Here is a 17192-nt window from a genome sequence, read left to right on the forward strand (position 1 = left end):
ATACTACGTACATCAGTACATATAGAAAACTGAACAGAAATATTTCGGGGTGTTGAGGGCTTATTATTTTCTCATTCTAATATCGTCGAAATGAATAGCTGACAATAACGTGTCGTAGGTTGATGTAGGTGGCCCGATAGACTCTGGCCTACAGCCGTCGCCCCTTTACGTTTGCTTGTCAGCGAATCCCCCCCTTTTGAACTGGGAGCTACCAGCGTGAACAGTTCAGTAGCAGACGCACCATCGTCCGAGTCAGTCGTATTGCTCCGCGGACCCGCGCTATACCATCTCGTTCTATATAGCCGAAACATTTGAAGTTGTTTCTATTTTTATTTTTATTTATATTTATTTTTGCATCCATCCAAAAAAAGTTGTGGTGAAGGTGAAAATACACTCGCAGAAATCGCAGACGAAAGAGAAAACTCGTTCGTACTTTCATTTCGTCAATGAACCAGTTGTATTATAGTGTACCGACATGATAACAGTGCTCACGTTATTGTGATCTTTCGTGCACACCTTTTTTTTGTTTTGTTTTTTTTCGGAATTTTATCGTCACACTTCAATATTCTAGGCTGCATCTCAACGACTTCAGGTGAGTGGTCAACTCTGTCAAATCGGATTTTTCCAATCGTTTTATGCGGGTAACGCGCATAATAGAAGGGAAGTGCAATTCAAAAGAAATAAAGAAGAGGATCCATCATCTGGTATACGTTATCAGTATAGGTAGACTAGTATGTCGTGTTTTGAGGAACGTGTCTGTTGATGTATCCACCGAATCCATCACAAGTCATAACGTTTGTTACAAACACCCACGGCAGCGGGAGCTTTATAGTGAGCATCTCGTAACTTAGGCTACCTCAGGTGATAATTGGTTTATCGGGATGTGAATAACCTTGCATCGGGTGAGGAAAAAAATACGTTAGACGTACAGTAGTATATATTTAACATGTCTCTCCCTTGGCCCCCTCTGCCAAGAGGTGCACCGAACCAAAAAAACTAGTTAGGCACCTTTCTTATTTTTCTTACAGTAGGTAATAGTTAGAATTGAGTTGGACGCTGCAAGCTGACGCCCAGAAGGCTGTGAAGTGGTCTATGTTGTGTGTTTCCTTCATCTCAGAAAGAATATACGCATCGCCCTAACGGTTGCAACGAGAGACTTTTCCCTTATCTCTCACACGCACTTTCCCTTCCAAGTTTTCGTAATTTTTCTTGCGGATCTCTTACTCGAGGCAGTTCAACTGAAAATTTGACTCGGAACAATTGCAGTCGACCGGTTGATAATTACGCAACCATGTCTCGTATGTATTTTTTTTTCTCCTTTAAAGCAAGCACTAAGAGACTTCCAAGACGAATTATAAGACAGTATAATCATTCGTTCTTTTAATCTTCTACTCGTTCAAGTGTTGACAATGAGCTGACAAAGTTTACTTTTAATGATCTCTTATGTCAAAGCTATACGCTTTGCGATTTACCAAGGAGAACATGAAGGCAGAGAAAGTGGCTACATTATACGGCTCTAATGTAAACACATCCATGCGAACACGAGAATCTTTTGTCATTAAATCTCAGTTTCGCAATGATGAAGTTTCGCCGTATAGTGTATTAGTTTTAGGTCTCAAAGAAAATGGCTGCCACAAGCACAGTTGTGGATGGAGCTTTTCGCACGAAGATTTTGGCAAGCGTCACTGTTGATTAACTGTCCAGGAAAAGTAGTATGGGAACTTTAAACCGCATAATAGCCTCTTGCCAAACTCCCAATCAATTGCCAACATTAGTGAATAAACTTTGATGAGGTGTTTCCTTTTTTTTTTTTTCAATTGCTATTCTTTCGACCAATTGTACCACACATTATAGCACCGTAATTGTGGGCCTCTTGTGGACACAGATCCTTTTAACACTACAGCCCAATGCGTAGATTTCCTTGTTTTTGCGAGGAGCGTGATAACAGTTGACGCGCGCGCATTCGTTCGTGCTGTCTATAAGACAATCGATGAGGAAAGACTCGATGTCCTTCAGCGGTTTCAAGTCGACACGACGAGAAAAAACCGTCAACATTGTAACAGAGAGATCCTGCCAGATCGAATGACAAGCAAAGAACTATATATCCCGAAGGGTCTGGCAGCTGCTGCCAAACCTACTACAAAATCACGTCAAAAAATCCAGATGTCTCAATATACTCGTATAGATTTTCGGCCAAAATCATCGTAAAAAAAAAAGACCCGAATATAGGAAGATGCGTGTTACAGTAGACTATACATATATGCTTGTAAATCTCGGAATAGCCAATCAAGAATTCTATGGAGCCCGTCTTCCTCTATTGCCTCTCAAATTTGAGCTTGCATCGCATCTCGGCACGAGATGGCTTCTATAGCTTCTGTATTTTTCGTTGCAAATTATTCTTATATATTCAGATACATTTGCTCGTCTATCGAGAATCTAAATTTCAGCGAATACTTATAACCTTGTGTATTGCATACACATGGAATTTCAAAAATTAATTGTCAATCGGATGATTTTATTATCAAAAAATAGTTTCTTGTGAATCGACGTACTCTGCGCTGTTGCTAATTTCGAAGGCAGAAAAACGGCATTTCCAAAGAAACAATATGAATGCATTTTAATTATAGAATGAAAGAAGTCATTCAACGAACTGACAGCGGATGAAAAATTCCGACTACTTTTAAGAGAATTTAGCCCACGTCAGAATTCTACTGGATGTCGTATGCGATGAATTTGCGCGTGCGGATAAACTTGAGAGTCAGAACAGCGTCGTTGAGAGTAGTACAAGCGCAATTTTTAAAATGTTTCTTTTAAAGATGAGCTGTCAAGCTGCAACGGCAAGGCTCAAACATCAAAAATGAAGAAACGTATAAGAAATAGAGAGGAAACATGGCGTGCAGAAGTGAAGACTGACGCACAACGGGAACCAAGTAACGCTTTTAAAACTTAAATATATTAAAATCCGATCCTCGTGCTGGAAACCAAGAGAATATTTTCTACTCTCACAGAGTAAAAAAAAAAAAAAAGGACTAAAAAAAAAAAGATTAAAAAAATAAAAAACAAAGTCAAATGGAGAGGGAGAATTCTGTCGCTACCACAACACATGTGCCCGTTGAGCAAGCCACGTGTTCCACAGCTCTGTGTTCTTTCCCTCTATTTATGACGAGGCCCAGACTTTGTTGTTCTTTAAAAAAAATAAAAAAACGAAAAGAAAATATCGGGAATCAAAATAGAGCACCGGGGTTCCCTCCCACACAGCATATGCACGTATCGTTGTTATTGGAGATTCACTACAGATGGTGTTTTTTTTAAAGCTTTATTATTCAAACCTACAGTAACGGAAAACGTAGGGGTGTTAATATACAAAAGAATCGACCTTTTTTTTTTTCATAGACGAGCATTAAAAAAAATGAAAGAAAAAAATTACGCACAATGGTCAAGTGTTGAGAGGGTGACAGTCTAGTGGCACAATGAAATGGGACAATCCCAATGTAACACCTACTCTCCCTCCCCCCGACCTTTAAAAAAAATGGCATAAAAAATCCATTCAACAATTCATTCTGTTACATATGAAGGGGAAAAAAAAATAGAGTCCAGGACATTTCAACGGTGTGAGCCATTATCACCTTTTCATGAAAGGCAAAACAAGGGTGGCGATAACGACGATGTAATGAGGCTTTACGTTTGACTTTCTTCTATGGGCGAGCAGATGGCTCAATTTATGAAGATGTGGAAGGACGGGATGAATGGCGTCAATATGCACATCCTGCGACCAACTAAATATAAGAAGAACTCGTCAATAATAATAACAATCATCCGTATTTACATAATATTTCCAAAATGTACGCAGACTCTTGTTAGGGCGCTTTGAAAAATCCAATGGAAAAAGTGGTAGAACTCCTTTTTGCCTTCCTGAACGCATAAATAGAAAAAAGAAATAGGAAATCAATAGAAATGGGGAAAGAGAAGAAGAAAAATCATAACGAGAAAAGGAGAAGAGAGAAAAAAAAGGTGGGGGGGGGGGAAGATTGGAGTAATTTTGTTATGCGACCAGTCTCGGAACGCAACAGACCGGAAAAAAAAAGCACGGCCAGCGGTTTTTGTTATTCTCATTTCGAGCTCTGACATCTTCAATTGCCCTTCTTTTGACGCATCTCCACTGCCTCGGAAGAAAGAAAAAAAAAAAACATTTGATCAATCATTTTCTTTTTTACGTTTGCCTACATTCTCGTCTTGCCGTCTCTCCGACAATCAAGAAATGTCACGGGCGCAATGTTTCTCTTTACGTCTTCATTTTTGTTGTTGTTTTTTTTTTAATTTGAAACAAAGAAAGAAGAAAAACACCTGACCTCTGTGCTTTTAAAATTGAGACAGCAACATGACGAAACACTAGTGCCAGATGCCTAGCACAAACAAACCAATCATCCGCGGCAGGTAGTTGGTTCTTTTGAAAAAAAAAAGCAGCTTGTAATTACGTGTGCTCTCGGATGGATAGATTTTTGTTCAAATGAAGAACTATATACCTTTGCTTGAGTAAATTTTTTTCAAAAAATATTTTGTGTTTGCAAACACGATGGAATCAACCATTGGCCGCAGAAACACAGGAAAGCGATGGGTATACAATCACCGGGTGTGTGAGGTTAATTGCTGGAATATATAGCGGTTGAATACGTTACGTTGTGCACATGCACATTTGCGTGATGTACCGCAAAAAAAAAAATAAAACAAAAAATAAATTGCGTTATTACCTTGTATATCCCGTGCCGGCGTTATCTATTTGGGAAAGAAAAAAAAAACCGTTGGTTTCCCAAGGGCTTTGCATGTTCGTAGGGGAATACTTTTGGTTTTATCTAACATAAGTGAATTTTAGCAGAGGTAATTCCCAAAAAAAGAAAAGAATAATAAATAAAAAAAAACAAAAATTTACCTTTATCTAAGGTGACGTGTAGGGAGAGAAATAAAAGGGTGTATAGAGCTGTAGACCCTTTTCCCTATAAATAAGTTTATCAAATATGCCCCTTTTTTTTAAATCTGTTGTTTTTGTTTCAAACTTGGTCGAGTATAGCGCCGGAAACTTTCGTTGCGGATACACGTAGGACTACACTCAACTTGTTAAAATGTAACATCCTCGCCCGAACGTATAAGAGAAAGGCAAACAACAACAACATATATTGGCGGAAGTCGACAATAGCCAAACATCAAAGACAGTATCGATTTTAATTGTGAAATAAAAAAAAAAACGATGAAACAAATCATCATCCGCTTCAACAAACTGTTCAGTTTTTTTTTATAACGAAAAACGATACCAAATATTTGTGTATACAACAATTGGTCAGCTCTCTTAAATTACGGAACTCTTTCCATCAGATGATATCAAGTATTTTTTTATTATTATTATTAAAAGGAAAAGTCCAATTGATTCACTTCGGTAGCCGAACGTCGGCAACGAAGGCTGACGTTGATGGAGCTACAGTGAACAACTATGTATCGAATTCACGGAAGAGGGATAAGAGGCTAATGTATTGCGGGAAAAATATTAGCTCATCATCATCTTTCTTTTCTTTATCTCTTTATCGGGTAATCCCGCTTTTCTACCAACGCCCCTTTTTTTTCACTTGCTCCCAAGGAACCCCCCCACAACGTTAAAATAGAGAAACTGATGTGACACAGTGGATCTACACGAAATCTCTCGTTAACGACCAAGACTATAGCACAGACTTTTACGACGCACTCACGTATGTAGATTATGCACGCCAGTGACATTAACAGCACACAACGTCTAGTTCGATAATAGCGCGTGATTATATATGGCAATATTTATTTCATTTTTCGGATTGCCCGTTAAAAATAGGAGACAGGCTTGCAAGGCTTCTCGTCTTAATGGACCCAACATTGAAAATTCACGGGCTGACAATCGGCAAAGTCAGTTAGCATCGTTGGTCCCTTCATTCTCATTTTCGTTATTTTGTTGTCGCTAACGAAATTGTAATCGTATTCCTCTATTCCTCTTATATACATTAGAACCCGTCTCACTCAGCCAGTTCATCAAGCCATCAGTTCGTGCGCGGATGCCGTGTCGGATTTCGTTTCCAACTCAACTCCCCTACTCTTCCTATTATTATTTGATTTTTTCTTTTGCTTTTCTCTATTCGGAAATCACCGAGTCCTCCCTTCTTCATTTTCCACGCTTTTGCCCATCCTGTGCTTTACAGTATATAACGTTTGCGTGTGCTGCGCGGCGTAAAAGAATACTTTTTACCACAAACTAGGTCTACAAGGGCTTCTTCTTTTCTTCCTTAAATGCCTCTCGTTAAGAAGGAACTAGTCCATTAAGACTACGATTCCTTCAATTTTCAAAGACTTGACGGACGAGAGGACCATTGCCGACCGTTGCAGTCAGCAGAATTTCGAATAGGGCGCGCAAGTTTCATTTATCGACTTTGGGAACAAGGCCGGCTATTGTTGATCTTACTTTTTGCTATACCCAAACTTGCGTAATGGTCCTCTCGGAAAGCTGAACGACTTCTATTGAGTCTCTTCTTTAACCGATGCTTTCTCGTGCGAGAGAGCATTTAGTTGGCCATCCAACATCATTATCATGAGTTGAGCCTGCAGAACTTAGGCAGCAGATGGAATGCTTATACTTTTATGGATGTCAACTTTGGGATGACATTCATTTCTTTCAGTCGAATGCTCCTCGCATCGCCACATCTGCAGCAACGGTGGATGTTGTATAGGCCACGTGCCAAATTCTTGTCCCTATCGATCCTGCTTTTATGTGTATCTATATATACTATTTCGGAATCATTCGCTTCCATCGAAATATGAGGCGCTATAGCGACCGATTGCTCGAAATATTCAGCAAGTCACGATCCATTATTGCTGTGTGAGCTGAAGCGAAAATAAAATCATTTAGTCCCAAAATAAAAATAAAAAATTTTTAGTGAACGAACGTCCCATTTTTGCCTATGTATATAGACCTATATAGCATCAAGTAACACACGCGTTATCCTAAGATTATTTGAAGGGGGGAGGCTCCTGGAATTTTCATTGCAAAGTCTCTGCATGACTAAAGGCGACCCGGGGTTGATGTTTGGGGAAGAAAAGGCCGACAAAAGATGCGGCTTTATTCTCAGCAGCCTATGCCTTATTCTGTAATAATAGGAACACAAGAAAGAAAGAAAAGGGATGAATGTCCGTCAATTGAGAAGCTTCGTATAATTTTGTTTGATAAATACAAGGAACATTAGAGAGGCGAACTAAGCAAAATTCAGTAATATCTATCCTAAAACAAACTCGTGTTTTTCATTTGGATTTGATACTCCATCTTTATTTTTTTTTAAATCATGACACGAAGAAAATGAGACTCTTGTATAGTACTGGATACCATCATCAGTAATAACGCCCTCCTGTGGTTTAAACTCATTTATTTTTGTTTGTTCTGTTTCGGCGGTTTGTTCACCATTTTTTTTGTTTTCTTCCTCCCTTGAATTTTCACTTCACGCTTATTAAAAGTCTATTATTCATCAGCTCAGGCCGGCAATATATGTACATGGCAAAGCCGACAAAAAGCGCGATAGATCAAACAAACAATTCGTTCCTGCTATTTCTCTTTTACGGCCATTTGCATTTGGAGAGATAGGCTACATATATTGCTGATTGATTGGTACAATTTTCTTAAAGAAAAGAGTGTGATTGATTCCTATAACCACCATCACCTGAAGGAGATGATAGAAAGAAAAAAGAAATGGCGGAATGGGGGATGTAGTCTACTTTGCTCCTCTTCATCCTTTGCTTTTCTTGCAAATAGATTTTTTCTTTCTTTCGTGATCTGAATCTAACAGTTCCGAAATCTGATTTCTTCTTTCCGTAAGCGAAAAGTGCTCTTTGAATTGTTTGCTACGCAGTATAGTGAAACACAAAGCGAGAAAGAAAGGGGTAAAAAAATATTTAAAAAATAAAATAAATAAAAAGATGGGGATAAGGATCAAACCGATAGGGGGCCAGCAGGCCAGCATGTATAAGCTCAATGCAAGAAAACAACATGAAAGCCACGTGTTTTCGTTTATTCCCCCTTTTTTTTTTTAAAGTCTCCTTTCCTATTTGATCTATCAAAATATTATTCAGTCCCAATGTCTGCTGTTGCCTGCATAAAAGGGAAATGGTAATTCCTTCTAGATTTCACCTTTTGTATAGGTAGAAGTTTTGAGGCCACTGCTATATGTAGGGGGATTGTGACAGGACTTAGCTTGAAAACCTGCGTATAGAGAAGCTTGTAGATCTAGTACACAATCCATCTCCATATGATAAAATATTCACTGGAATTTTGTTTCTTTTTTATTCAAATTTATTTCTTCTTCTTTCGTAATGGTTAAATTCGAAAGGAAATTGCGTGCCTGCTGCTGACAGGCAGTATGTCAAGAATTAGAAGAGAACTAAAAACAAAAAAGAAAACAAAAAACGTACGCACGCAAGCTGAATGCTGCGTGTCACGTGCCCAACAAAACAAGAAAAGCCTCAAGTCAATTGATTCTTGATGCGCAACGATTGGGTTATACGACCCAGGCCTGTAAGACTAAAGGACATCTACTGTTGTCATCAATTTTTCAAGTTTCAAATCGAAAGCTTTCCCTAAACTTGCCTTAAGAACAATGGGAAACATTAAAACTGACCTCGATATTGACAAAGTTTTATTATCTTGATAACATGGCAGCAACGTGTGACCTGAAATGCTCATAAACACTGTTTCCAATGGGGGAAAGTGAGTGTTGGTGAAGAAGCTAATCTATTTCGATTTTTTGGAGCGAAATTAAAAAACCCAAAATCACTTCATTCGACCGAGTTGATCACATTTCGATTTACACAGACAAAAGAAAAGAAAAATTCAATCTGAACAAGAAAATATGATGCTGTTATTCATGTTCAACAGCCTGTTATTATACACTATAGTCGGCTCACACCAAGTGGGCGTCATATAGAGCCAAAAGCCAAAAGAAAAGATTTCAGAGTTCCATACAAATCAAACATGACGGATGTTTCCGCCGCTGCCCCCTCGTCCGATAGATCCAGTATGGAAGCTGCTGGAGGGGAGAAAAAAAAAAAGAAATATACTAAATTCGATGTGGCTCGCGACGACCTTAGGGTGTTGGTCGATCCCGATCGGCTGCCGTCGACATTTGCTGCCTACTGCCATTCGGTGACGGAGGCAGACCATCAGGCCCATGAAAAGCACAAAGGTCGACAGCTGATTCCTCATCGTCCCTCCTCACTCCAAATGGCTGCAAAGCGTGCAACAGCTCTTTGCGCCGGCTATCTGACTGGCTCGTCCCAGTACCTCATAGGCCTATAGTCTACACGCGTTAATGTTAGAAAAACCCCTTTTTATTTCAAAAACGTGAACTCCTTTTCTTTCTTTTTTTTGTTGTTGTGTGGCACACATATCTCTTTCTTAATATCTTTACTCTGCTCCCCAACCATCTTCCAGTAGGCACTATATACCACCCTGCGTTAATGTGTTGCCTTTACGGCAAGGCACTTAGCCTCCTGCTGTGTCTATATAGTCTACGAGCAATTTTTGAATTCGGAGCTACTGTGCTGTGCGTCTACACGACCTCCGAGAGACAAAGATCATCTGTTGAGGCTATGTCACAAAGTTTTGAGACTCGACTCCCTGCTACGTAACCCGTGTGTGTGTGTTGTGTGTCTATTGTGCACTACATATGCACATGGGGGGTCTCTCAAAAGCCCCCATCGAGCTATATACGAAGACTTCCGGCATTTTCATTTCGTTAACTTATTTGGACAGAATAGGCACTTGGGCCTCGTGAAGAACGAGTTCCGCTCTTCTCTTTTCCAAAAACAAAGTCATCCGCTTTGGAGAGATGAAACTTGCTGATTACACATTCAAATAGGTTCTTTGTTTGGTTTTCCTTTTTGTTTTGTGTGTTTTTGTTTTTGTTTTTTTTATTCAGCATGTCCGCGTCGGGTAGAACGACTAGACCGAGTCGTCGAAAGTTTTTAGCTTTTCCGAGACGTCCAAAAGCACGTTCCTTGTATTGTTATTATTCCAACTTGCGCTAGGGAAATGAACGGAATTTCACTGCAATCGACAGTCGGGGGTCTCTACCATCTTTTTTTTATTTTATTTTTTATTTTATTTTATTTCATTTTTTTCTGCCAACGACTCGGAATCATCAGCAGGGCATGTCGATTTCCAGGACACGCAGCTTGGCGACTTGTCGCTGGTCCGGAAACTACTGCATTAGCTAGTTGGTATATATACACGTACATAGTTTGCATTGATCCATTTCCCTTTCTTGCAGTGGAATTAATGATAATGGAATCTTTTGTTATGTCACGTTGGAATAATCCAATGCGATCCCCTAATTGAGCTCTTTCGCTTTGCACCCCTCCCATGTTGGGAGGTCTCTTGTTTCGACGAAAAATTGACTGCAAAAACTACACACAAGGGCATTGTCATCCGTTGCCATGATCCAAGGCTCACGTCCCAAACAATCGAGCTATCCCATTTGATTTGATTTTTTTTTTTTCAAAACAGACAATGAAATCTACATTTATAGACGAAGAAGATGATGAATATAATAAACACTCACCCTCCGCATATATGAGGGCTCCTTTTACATCATAGTTTTTGAAACCCAATCCATTTTTTTTTTTAGTTTTTTATATACTCATTCTTTAAAAAATAAAACAACTCGGCTTTAAAAGGAAAGAGGATAAGCTCGCATTCGTCACGAAAACATGAAACCGAGTCAAGGCGAAAGGCGGAACGCCATTAGCAGGAAGCTACGGCTGCGACCGAATGTATAGGGACAGACAACGTACAGCCTACTAAATATACTCAAGCCGAGCAGTTTTGCTTGAAGAAACAGTTGCAATGAGGTAGCATTGCGAGTCGAACGGATCGTGCAGTTGTTGCAGTACTTTGTAAAACGAGGCTCTACACCATAAAAAGCGATGCGTATAACGCAGTCAAGTACAAAAGGGAAAGAGCAGCACAGCACGCGCGCCGTCAGTCAAAAACGCATTAACTAGATATATAGAGCTGTGTGGTATCAAAACCTTTTAAAAGACAAGACAAATGTTAACAGCAGCGTCCATTAATTATATACATTTTTTTTTTCACGGACAAAATGACCTCACTGATGGAATCTTTCGCTGTTTCCACACGCATGTGACCGCAATATCTCTCGCGCCCTCGTATTATGGCGTAATTCATTCGGAATGCAGAGTAGGCTATATAGTCGATGGCAGGAAAAGATGACATAGCTGTATGGCATGCAGGGTGTTTTTTTTATATTTTTTTTTTATTCATCCGTGGACGGAAAGGGGGGGAGGAGAAGGCGGATTCCGGTATGTGACAGCATGAAACGGAAGCGGATTGACGACAACCTTCCATACGTCCAGTAAACATAGTCATATTTATCGCACTGTGACTCTTTTGTCAGTGTGTGTGTCTGAGTATACTACGTCTATGTGGTTAGATTTTGTTTGTTAACGTAATTTATTTCCATCTTTTGAGCGCGTTTCTACCTGCATCCCGGTGCACGAATGCGTTTAACAACAAAACAAAACACGGGGAAAAAAAAAAAAGATGGGTGGATACATGAGTTGGAAGTATTTTACTGCCCACACACACACACACACACATACACACAGAGTTGTATAGACTTATACAACTCCGCGCCTAAATACAAAAAGAAAATGCGGTGGCTGAAAATACCCCGGCCGCCATTCCGGATTTTTTTTTCCCCGAGTGCGTTTGTCTATTCAAATTCTTTTCGATATATTACAAGCATCCGGTGTGTCATATTATATTGTTCGTGGACGGCAACGCCGTCTAGATGGCCTCCTTTCTTCTTCTTTCAAATACTATATAAATATACTATACGTGTGCTGCTGTATTTATAATATAGAAAAGAGTGGGTAAGGGGAGGGTGTTGGTCAACCGAGTGTGAAGAAACAGCAAGCCCATCACCTGCTGCAGTTCTGTAGTGAATCGTGTCCTTTTGTGCAGGATCGAATGGTATCTATATTCGACTAAATGGAACAACTCGAGCGTGAGTTTAAAGTGTTATCGAGTGCAAAACGCGAAGGGCATACCACATTTTTATCAGCATTTTTTCTTTTTTTTTAAGGATTGATTTGCGCGTTCTCTACTCATTTTCTTGTAAGTGTTTAATTGTCAGTTTGATTAACGTTAATAAACAAAGGAGTTTCATTTACGCAATTATTCATTTGACTTATAATTTGTCACGTACAAGTTAATCAATTAGAAGCGTGGATTACAATGTCGTATAAAAGAAATGGGTCCAAAAAACAAAGTCAAGTCTAGTGATTTTTTCCCCCTTCCTTTTTATGATTATGTCGGTTCACCACTGCGAAACGAATCGATCGAATAATACGTTTCGTGGAACCACACACACACACACAAAAAACACCGAATCCCAATAAGAAATCATCGAATCGTTAGCTGTCGTCGACTTTCAGTCACCCAATCTATTCTAACCGCCGCTTTATACTCCCCATCACGACAATCGTTTCCGTTATTCTTATTTATTTGTTTATTTATTATTATTTTTTTATCCACCAACCGCGTCCGTGTGTGCATAGGGAAATCGTTCGCCAATTTTTATCCGTCTGGCTGTGACAAGAGGATAGGCAATAATAAAAAAATCATAGAACGGCCAATGATAGACGGTAAAAAAAAACGAGAGAGAGATGAATATAACGCGTGACAGATTCATCTGCATGCGAACATCTGCGGCAGAGTGGCGTTTTCGATAAAGAGGGGGGGGGATTCTTTGGCGCGTGAGAAAAGTCATTGACACGTGACTGCCATGGCTTGTGCCACTAGCCAAGGGAAAAAAATAGACGAGAAGCATTTGATGATTGGCAGCACGGCTTTCACACTGGCCCGTTGTTGACTGACGGAGCAGAACCGGATCCTTTTTTTCTTTTTGTTTTGAGTCCCAAACGTATACGTATATGGTGACCATCAACTATTAGAGCTTAGAGAACGGCACGCTGCCGGTACGTGACCCTATCTGCCGTAGGTTATATAGTACCTATCGAAAGGCCAACGTCCACTCAAGCGCTAATGCCTCATCAATGTGTAGACGAACTGAGAGAGAGAAAGAGGGCGCACGTTAATGGTGTATTTATACCTCTTGTTTAGTATTAGGTTGCACCAAACTGCCTGCGCCATTGAGACCAAGGTATAAACGATAATAAGCAAAAGAGAGAAGAATAAAAAAAAAAAACCAAAAAAAAAGGAGGTAAATAAAATGAAAAATTGTAAAACAAGTTGCGCAGTTTTTGGGATGCCCTACACCACGTCGGGATTAAAAAAAAATCTAGATCATTTATTATGTATAGCATTTTTGATTTAGTCTTTATAGTAGGCAGGCTTTCGAGGCTCTTCTATAATGCGGATGATGACAAAAAACACGATGCAATATTCGGCACCATAATCAAGGCTTCCGCGCCGTATTGTGTTTAATGCATTTGGTTGTCGGCTGCACTGCGTTGCAATAAAAATCGCGTGTCTAAGTTTAAATAAGGTTTGCGTATCGGCAAGGTGCCAGACAGATGGTTCCCTGAAAAAAAAAACATTTATTTCTTATCGCTAAATCCGTTTTCTTTGTTTAATTTACTCTGCCTAAAGTGCATTCGCTTGCAGCCTGAAGCGTAAATATTAATATTGAAATTGCATTCATTACTGTACACGGTGGGAGAACCTTTACTTAAATAAGATTGGACTATCCGTACTAAATCCCCTCCTTCCCCCAAAAAAAAAAAAAAACGTGGATGTCGCGTTTGACTAAGATTGCGATATTCAGTCGGGTCGATTTGCTAAAAGCTTATACTTCTTTTCGCACCGTGAAGCGTTTAGAATTGGCTGAAAAGTTAGCGGAGAGGTGGGGGGGGGTTTAGAATGAAAAGAGATGTTGTTTTGGGTCTCATTATCGCGGGCGCCAGCAGTTGTCAAGTTTGGCAAGTAGGAGGAGTCGTCGTTGATGTTTCGAAAGTGAATGATTAACGAATCCCCCTCGTTCGCCCTCATCGCTGCAGTCAGCTTCGGTGAGCCGATGAGTCCCTCTTGTCCATCTGCTGTCGCTTTTCACTCTCCCCCCTCTCACGAATTTTAGCTTTTCGACAAGATTCAATCGTTGGTAGCCTAAAGTCTGTCATAACGACTTCCACTTCTAAAATTCGAGCCAAACACAGGAGGAATCATTTAATTGGTTCAAATATCCGTCATACCCTTGGCATTCAAATCAAACGCAAACAAGAATGCGACGATGGATATGTTCACCAATAAAGTTGTCAAAGGGGTTTTCAGAATTTGTTGAATCATCAATGAGATGTTGGCTACGAGAATATTTATACGTCATAGCTTTGGAAAGGCATTATTTATCGGGGCTGCCGACAGCCTACGTATAAAAGCGCAGCGCAACAATGCTCATGTATAGCCTATACAAATGCGCAGATTTAGCATTCGAAAGAGAGAAACAAGAACAATCTGCGCCTGCATAAAGCCCAGATCTAAGAAGGGAGGCCATCCCCCCCAATAACAACCATAGATGTTTCGCCCTATACGTAAACGAAAAAAAAAATGAAATAAAATATGGCCGTTTTCCATTTTCGAAAAATAAAAATTGCCTGCAGTAAGTTTTGTTAGAAGCGTAAAAGATTTCCTCTCTATAACATCGGACCCTCTCCATTAGGCATCGTAACAGCCAAGCAAGAAGAAAAGAGCCACCATAGTCTTTTGTGAACATCCAAGCAAGTTGAAGAATCCGAACCGAGCGCACAAAAATGTTCTCTTTCAACGGAGAAGAGGAATCATGGAAAACGACTCTCACCACCATCTTTTTTTATTGCAGGACTTAAACGATAAGTTCAAATTTTTTTGTGAAGTCGTCCATCATCAAATCAAGGTTATATCTTTTGTAAAACTCGTCATTTGTTTAGGAGCGCAGTATTATTATTTTTTTTAAAGTTTATAAAATGGAGAAAGAAAAAAAAAAAAGGAATTCCTTTTATGAATTTTCAACCAAATTTCTTCGTTTTGTAAACGTTTCGTAGACTTGAATTTGGTCAGGCTCATTCAATCAGAGTTGAAACGGGTGATGCGCATATAGAATACTGAACAATAGTAGTTCCCGAGTCTCTGAATAGCTTATAATGCCGCCGATTTATTTTTTTTTGCATAATTTATTTCACGCTTCTTCAAAATCTTTAACGTCGAATGACATCAAGCTCCGAAGATCGACACGTATGGCCAAACTTTAAAAGCCCCTTTAGCTTTTACGTATATACGTCAGTGACTTCCGTTTTCATTTGCATCTTTGATGGTCAGGTGTTTGTTCATTCACCTCGCGTGGTCAATGATATCGCCGACCAAAATTACCGAGCCAAAAAAAAAAAAAGAAAAAGAAAAAAGAAAGGTCACCTTTTGCGATGTTTTCTCGAATATTTGATCCAACATTCAATTCGAATGAAAGGGCGGATATCGAATGATATGCTTTCCGCGTCAGATGTGGCAAACATGGAGCTCTGTATTTGAGCTTTATCTTTGAATGCATAAAATTCAGCTCCTTCGATTGAATTATTCTGTGGATTTAAGCCGTCTGCTCGCATGGAGCATGGCACGTGTCCCAGACTAAACATTCACGATGGCGCGTGCTTTTCCCCCTTGGAGCGCATATCTTGCAATTGATAAATGGATCCCCTAAAAGATATAAATGCGAATTCTTCTTCATTTCCATGCTGTCGTTGCCTTACATGGAGCACAGTGCCAAACAATGTTAGAAAAACAAAAAATAACTAGAAAGGAAAACATTTTTTCACGTGATGGCACCGTATACGAATACAAATCGAAGCACAGACCCAAAACCTCTGGTCTCGTCAGTAGAAAAAAAAAAAAAAAATGTTTAGGTTGCGTCGTCTTCTTCAACATATTTCCTACATCCATCCACTTTGTTTTTTTTGTTTTTTTTGTTTTTTTTTTCTTTTCTGATAGTCCAAAGGGCTGGTGGCACAGCATCGATTTCTTAGATAGTCAGTGTTCGAACGCATATCCGAATATATGTATTGATTAACGAATTCTTTGCACGGACGCATCGAGCAGCAAAGGCAAATGGCAATCGTTATACGGTCGTCGAACAACAACCAAAAAGAAGAGATGTGACATGCCTCGGTCATCAAGCCGTTCAGGTTACACTGATACCCCGGAAGAAACCATGTCAAATCATAGAAGAAAAACAAAAACAAAAAAACAAAAAAACTGTCGTCTTTTTCCATAAATCCACTAAATATCCGCGATAGGGTAGGAAAAACTGTTGACGTTTGTTTCGTGTTTATCCGAAGCCGAACAACTGCAACGTTCCGCCGTGATAAGTATAAAAACGCATCTTAAAAATGGGAATCGGATTGCACTGATGGGGTTGTGTTTCAAAGCGATCTACGTATACAGAAGTCGAGTTAACAAAGTCAACTTAAAAAAAAAAAAGAAAAAAAAAACAAAGCAAAAATGTGTAGTTTAATGCATTTTCTTCGGTTGAACGATTGCGCGAGGGTTCGTTTAAAATCCCATTTGCCAGGTAACTCATTTCGATTGCAGTTGCTTCCCACGCAGAATGGCAAGGCACACCAAATTTAGCAACAGTTGATTGAATGCTCTTCGAAGATGAAGAAAACAAATTGCAAGGAAATAGTTTTGAAAAAAAATAAAAAATAAATAAATTTCGCTCGATCAATGATGTTCAAATATCAGAAAAATTCCACCAAGAGCAAGAAAATAATTGCATTTCCCATTTTGGCGCTGTTCTCAGCAGTCTCCCCTCTCTCCCCTTTTTACGTGTAATCAAACCAATATGGCAACAGAAAGCAAGCCTGTCATCGATTTTCATATATAGCTGAAAGGATTGCACCAACGATCGTTCGACTTGATCAAACGAAACAGTTATAGGTCTAACTAAGGCATTTCGAAATTTTCTCGTTTGTTTTCGTAACAAAACAAAATAGGGTGAGAAAAGTTTTACTGATCATTATCAATATTTCCGACTTGGTTACATACCCGGGTAGGAAACAATACTGACCATTCTTAATCCAATGTTCATTTTAGGTCGGTTCACGTCGTAAATGCGTTATAAGTTACATGAGAT

General features: G+C 39.5%; 1 protein-coding gene across 1 annotated transcript in view; it reads left to right on the forward strand.

Moving 5' to 3' along the window:
• The first annotated feature begins 217 nt into the window (after nucleotides 1-217).
• Nucleotides 218-17192, forward strand: part of LOC116931825 (insulin-like growth factor-binding protein complex acid labile subunit) — a 29213-nt gene continuing 12238 nt past the window's right edge. The window contains exon 1 of the mRNA XM_032939475.2: nucleotides 218-592. The gene's annotated coding sequence lies outside the window, so the exon portion shown is untranslated. The remainder of the gene's footprint in view (nucleotides 593-17192) is intronic.

This window comes from Daphnia magna, linkage group LG1, assembly GCF_020631705.1.
Source record: "Daphnia magna isolate NIES linkage group LG1, ASM2063170v1.1, whole genome shotgun sequence".
Classification (NCBI taxonomy): domain Eukaryota; kingdom Metazoa; phylum Arthropoda; class Branchiopoda; order Diplostraca; family Daphniidae; genus Daphnia; species Daphnia magna.